The sequence below is a fragment of the Mytilus trossulus genome, chromosome 11 (genome assembly GCF_036588685.1).
Source record: "Mytilus trossulus isolate FHL-02 chromosome 11, PNRI_Mtr1.1.1.hap1, whole genome shotgun sequence".
NCBI lineage: Eukaryota > Metazoa > Mollusca > Bivalvia > Mytilida > Mytilidae > Mytilus > Mytilus trossulus.
This window is the reverse complement of record NC_086383.1, coordinates 59,807,199-59,814,424: the sequence shown is the minus strand read 5'-3', so window position 1 is coordinate 59,814,424 and position 7,226 is coordinate 59,807,199.

Genomic DNA, 7,226 nt, shown 5'->3' with positions numbered 1-7,226 from the left:
AACAAATGTCATTTGTATGCAGAAAAATTGAAATAACTTGTTTAACTCATCGGTGACTTATATTTTTTTACTATTTTTTTTAAATGAACTGTTCTTAAACTAAACTATTGTAACGTTTAAGCGATTTCTGTAATTTAGTTCTTTCTTTGATTTTACCTTTTTCTCCTATTAGTTGAATAGAAAAAAAAGTACCTTAACAGAAATGCGTGTATCTTTCAAGGGCAGATTGTGAGTTTAAATTAACGGTGACACCATATTTTTATTTAATTTTTCTTATAAGTATAGGATAAAGTTTATTGATAGAAAAAAGTAGCGAAATGCTATATTTGAAAAAAAAATGATTTAGACCCACGATCCCCCTTAACTTTTCAACCCGATGTAGATCATATTGACTTAAAGTGTGCAATGCATACTGTTGTTGTTTCTTTTGACACATTCCCCATTTCCATTCTCAATTTTATTGCTGTTACAAAAATGTCATGCTTCTACAATCAGTTGTTGCAGGTATCATTTATGTACTCCGTAATTATTTTCTCGAAAAGTAATATATTTTTTTTTCTGGAATCGTTACTATTTTCTTGGAAAAGTGAGGCATTTATTTCTGGAAACGTAGACTTTTTTTGCGAAAACGTCATCTTTTTTTTTGCCGGAAAAGTAATGAAAATAAATTTGCGGGAACGTAAAAGGCTGTTTTCATAATTGAACTAGTACGTTTTTTGTTTAGAGGCTAGCTGAAGCCCGCCTCCTGAAATTTGTCGCTGTGCTAAAGACCCAATAGTGGCTTCCAGTTGTTTTGCTCTTTTGTCGGGTTGTTGTCTCGTTGACACATTCCCCATTAATATTTTCTATATCTTACTATCCACTTCACACATATTCAAGCAAGTATGCAGGAGGATTTGGACGGGGTTTACCAATCTAATTAGAATATAGAACTCTGATATATCCGCGTTGTTAAACACTGTGTCTAAACCACACCGGCAAAATTTGCTCGGACTCGATGCTATCTAACATCCGGCACAATGACGGAACACCAATAGACAAAAGAAAGGTAGGATTCTCCTTATTGTTTTATTCTTTTTATGATATCGAAGAATATATATACATATACAACTATTTTCTATTGTGAGATGCAATATTTTCTACAACCGTTCTCTATTAACGGAGAAATCAATCAAAATGCATGTCAAAATGACGAATTGAGTGAACCTTGCCTCGAAATTGTTTAATTTCTCGTTAAATTGTTCACATTGTACGGAAACAAAGGTACGGGAAGATAGATATTGACACGGAGATTGCGCACGGTCAACGCTTTTACAACCCTATAAAGTTACAAAAAGAAGCATTCAATACTTATAATTACATTTTTTTTCCTATGATCACGAAAATACGAATTTTATAATTTTTGTATTTTATTTACCAGTGCACTTTATTGTGGGACCACGTGTTATCATGAATGAAAAGTTTTATTGACTGATGCAATTGCTTACGGAATAACACGTGATGTGCAGTTAGCCAATCAAAATAAAGTATTATAATGAAACATACATCAAATGTAATTATTGTAAGGTAAACTTGGCGTTTTAAAATCTATTTTAAACAGGCACTTTTGGACATAGTTAATTATGATAATACACATTTTCCTAATGAAAGGCGTATCCCTTATTTCACTTAACTTCAAACTAATTTTAAATGGAATATAAATACTCAATAGGACTGGTATCTAATAATTTTGTAACATTATTATATTTTCGTTGTTTATAATAGTAGTGTGTAAAGATGAAAAATAAAAGTATGTGTTTTGATTGTGCCATAATTTTAATTTACTATACTAAATTATAAACACTATGCATTCAATCATTGACGAACAGTCCCAAACCGACTATAGTCTATACTGTTCTGCACAAGTTTATCATGCATACAGTCCTGCCAGATTTTCTATAAACAGTACAACAAAAGTACAAATAATAAAAAAATGATGAATAAACCTTAACTCGTCCTATGACAGAGCCTTTATAGTAAATTCGCGATTTGTGCCAAAACTTGTATCATAGTTCAAATTATCCATTAAATATGATAAATATACATGTATTCGCAGTTTACTATGAAATCCACTATCACTGAACTAGTATACATATTTATTAAGGGGCCAGCTAAAGGACACCACCGGATGCGGGAGTTTCTCGCTTCATTGAAGACCCATTGTGGCCTTCGGCTGTTTTCTGCTCTCGTGTTGTTGTCGCTTGGAATTTGTATGAATTTTTCATGTTTAAATGCCCCCCCCCCCTATTTTTGTTTTTGTTTTACCAAATAAAAATCAATCCCTCTAAACCAAAAATCACCAAAAAGTAAACAGAAGTTTATAGTATTTATATAACTAAGAAGTGTATAAAGCTTGATGCAGTTATAATACTTCGTTTTTGAGATATGGCGCGACATGTTAAAAAAACCCACATTCCTGTTTCACTTACATGTTCTGTAACTCAAAAAAGATTTAATTTGATTTTCACTAAAAGGTTTACAGATCATGTTAAATTTTAAGAAAATAAGATAAGCTGTCCTGAAGTTACGGTGCGACATGTTTATGGTGGACAGATGGATAGATAGACGGACGGACGGACAGAATGACTGATAGATGGAGGAACGGACGGATGGAAGGACGGACGGTTAGACGGGTGTATACAATAATACGGCCTGTCAAAATTGGGACTGGCGTGTAAAAACGCGAAGAAATGGAGAAAAAAATCGTAATTAAAGGCCAATAATTTTTATTAGGATATCGGCCAAGTCGATTTATTTGTATATTTGTCTGCCTTATCATTTTCCTATATAACTTTTATATATATTTGAAAAAAAATGTATAGAAATCGATAAAAAGAACTTGATATTCGGCATTTATTATGAGAAACATAATCCAACTGACATAATCCGATTTCCCAGGTGTCCCTGTTTTCTCATTTCTTACAATATTTCAATTCGGTATACACTTTATAAGATAAGTGGCGAATCTAGATGACGTATATGTTGCACGCCCCGACCCCACCTTTGGTTGCCAAAACTTTATTGATTCCTGTATTTAAAGATTTTGTAAAGCAAACAATAATCAAAATATTGTTCGATTCGCTACGCTCGGCGGTATGTAAAAGTTGTTCGAAATACGCCCACTTTGAAATAAACTGAATTCGTCTGTCCGTATATATTGTCAAAATATATTGATCAACATCAGTGTACGATCATCATAACACAATGGCGACAGTGCAGACTCGGTTTTTTTAATAATGTTAACAAAATAATTATTATTGAATTGTATCGATGACCTGAGACTATTATACTAATTTGTACATAGCAGTATAGTGATAAATAAATTTTATGTTAATGCATGGTAGTTGTAACCCTACATTCATTTTCTATGCCGATTATGCATGCATATACATTTGTCTTATTATCAACGTTTATCCTTAAGAAGATTTATTTTTAACGATGGTAGAAAAGATTACATACATGGAATGATTAGATTACTTATAAAGGTGTCCATTCTTTTGTGCGAGAAAATCACATATCAATTGTGTTTCGATTTTTTAGACCGTAAACTTTAATTTCAAGTTTAAAATTGTTCAACATATTTTCCCATAACTCATATAGAAAAGACATATTTAGAGAGCTTTAATCACAATATGCTGTTAAAAAATTTCGGAATGCAAAGTAAAACTAAAATATATGTGTCGGCTATAAGAGTATGAATTTGCTTATTATTTATTTGAATCTGAGACTCATATAAATAATAAGCCGCTGTTCGGTGAGCGAAATTGTTTTCGAACGACCCACAAAACTCCTTCTGGACGCTGAAGTTAAATAATCAATTCTAATGTAATGCGATTATGATTTTTTTTATTTGACCAAACCGGGTTATGCATTTTGAAATCTATGACGAAACAGGGTTGTATACATTGACGAAACCGGCCAGTTCGATTTTGACATGACCCATTTCTTTCGTTCCATACACAGAGTTACAATTATTGAGATGCTCATAATAACTAAATTTGCAATCTCCGTGTAAAACGTACTCACAGTTCTATATTTAACAAGTAATAGCTTTTCTAAAAAGCTTGCCGTATTTTAGCTGATTATATTGAGATCAGTGGTTTGTGAGTAGTTTATTTTTATTGGAATATTGCACTTCAAGCAATATGAAAACATAGCAATTTTTTCTACTAATATGTAATTTTTGTTGTATTATTGGTGGACCCGTGTTATAATGGAAGGAGACTTAATAAAATTGAGAATGGAAATAGGAATGATATTATAATAAAATGTATTCTGTGTCTATAATCAACTTGATAAAAATAGCATATAATGTAAAAGTACTTTTAAGGATTACTACTTGACAAAATGGACAACAACAGAAAACATGAAAAAAGTTCCATGGCAATATTATTTACCTAAGAAAACATGTTTAACCCAAACGCCATTGTCATGCTTGATATGGACTATATAAAATTGCTGTTTGGTGTGAACCAAGCTTTGCGTTGAAGACCAAACTACAACCTTTAATAGTTTACTTTTATAAATTGTGACTTGGATAGACAGTTGTCAGTGGCGGATTCAGGGGGGGGGGGGTCCGGGGGTTGGAACACCCCTTTTTTTCGGCCGATCAATGCATTTGAATGGGAGCATATAGTTGGAACCCCCCCCCCCCCCTTTTTTAAAATGGCTGGATCCGCCACTGGTTTTCTTTGGTACTTACATGTATATGAGATCCAGTAATATCTATCTACAAGATTGAGAACAGATTTTTTTGTAATAAATTTAAAACATATTTAATTCTGTAATAATTGATAATATGTATCAGTTATTTGTGATTTTTCATTTGATGTGTACTCTCTGGTAATGTCAGTATCAGCATGATTTAACAGTTGATTGGTTGTGATAAAAAAAAATTGGGCAGTTGTCATGTGCAGGTACACCACATGTTGATCTTCTTTCCCCTCTCATTTATAAAATTGTGCATGACATTTATCACAGAAACGCACCAGTATGTTGGTGAATAAATACTTGTCATATTAAATTAAAGTCAGAGGTTGAGTTAGAGGGTTTTTCTGGGGGCCTGGGCCACCCCTTTTGTAGGAATTTTTTTTTTGTTTTGATAGGGAATCACTGAAGCGTGACTGGAGTTGGCACCTTCTTAGGCAGTCAGTGGGCTCCGATTATGAAAATTTCTGAATCCACCACTAAAAGTTTGAGTGAAGTTAGATAACAATTTAATTTATGACAAATTGTGTTGAAATTTGCACAGATAATGAATGAAAAATCTAGTAAATTAAAAAATAGGCACTATTATTAAAAGCTTTCCTTGCTTATTCACAACATATAATATCCTTCATGCTAATCTGATCTGAGTTTTTATTCATACATACATGTAGTCTGGTGCTGTTCCAAGTAGTCTTCTTTTTATGTTTCTTAAGAAGTATTTGTTTTACTTGTTCAGTCACTGTAAAGTGTAACAATTCATATTTAAAAGCAACACATAAATAGTGACCAAAAAGGTACGGCTATCACATGAGAGAAGCTAGAAAATAGTAAAATGTATACATTTTAAACATTTTTGTGGGACAATGAAAATGTAGTATATAGATAGATATGCATAGATAGACCATAGAACAAATAAGCAAACAAATTCAAAGGAGATGTACATGTAAGATGGATTATGAAAAAAAAAGAGCCATGGCCAGGGGCCCTAAGCTTGACAGCATTTGGTGTTGAACAGGTAAAATGTTTGCATTGACAATAAATATAGCCTTTGTTAGAGGTGACCCAGGTGGCCTTTCTCTAAATCAGCTATATTAAACATATTTCTGGGCCGGGTTGAAAAATAAATGAAAATGACTTTGAAAAAATCTAATAGAAATACACCAAATTTGGGAGACATCTATTAAAATGTTTGAAATAATAAGAAAGTTGACAAGAACTAAGCTTTTTCAGATCATATACAGACTATTGCAGACAGCCTATAAAAGACTCTTTGCCTTATGACATGTTTGCTTATACACTGTGCTTTCCTATAATGATTTAAAATCAGTGTGCTAGTTGTCATGAAGAACACTGAGCGTACAGGTATTATGACAAAATAAATGTTGTATTACATGTATCTACCCAAATAAGTAAAACATAAAAATTCTTGACTTCTAAAACCAGTGATTGATATCCTGATTTACATCTCATCACTCTATGCAGATGCTGTGTGAAAAAAAAATTGACTTACCAGTATGCTTCTATCCATTGAGTTGATTTATTATTAATTATTTTGCTTTGAATACACCTTATTGCTACAATATGTATATGTATACATGTATATCCGACATTACAAACTGTACATGTACATCACAAATATTCCATGTAAAAATTTGATGTTTTAATACAAAATATATGATGCCACAATGGAAAAGTAATTGTTGTATGACGTTAATGGTTATAGAAGGACAGATTCTCAGGTCAGCTGGCCGAGCTGGGACAATAAGTGGGGTGGGGGAGGTGGGCGACTTCTCCAGCCATGCTTCTGTGATTCCCTACATTATCAACCAAATAGTAATGTTCATCATGAAAAATTATACTAAGTGTGAGATCTGATGATGTGAATAAATTGAAATCAGACATATCAAATGAAGTTTTCAGTGCTTTTGATATATCAATGGGCAATCTGATGAGTTAAGCCTTTTTTGACTAATTTTTATAGTTAGTTCTTATGATGTACTGTTATACATGTACCATTGCCAAGATTAGGGGGAGGATCGGAATCCCGCTAACATGTTTTACCCCGCCACATTATTTATGTATGTGTCTGTCCAAAGTCTTTTGATTTTTAGGGGGGGGGGGGGGGGGGGGGGCTAGGATGAAAAAAAATTTCCTGCATTTTTTTTTAGTTTTAATTTCTATCCTGCCTTTTTATTTTTCACTGTATCCGGTTCTTTTTTTCTTTTTTTTTAGTGTATTCTGACTTTTGATACATAAATTGTCATCCTGACTTCTTTTTTTTTGCAAGTGTCTCATCCTGCCTTTTTTTTTACTCTAAACTCCGGTCCTAGACCCCCATAAAAATCAAATGGTAGCTCCCTAAGGCCGTTGGTTTTCTGGTTTGATTTGTTTTACATGTCATGTCAGGGCCTTTTATAGCTGACTATGTTGTATAGGCTTTGGTGATTGTTGAAGGCCGTACGAGGACCTATAGTTGTTAA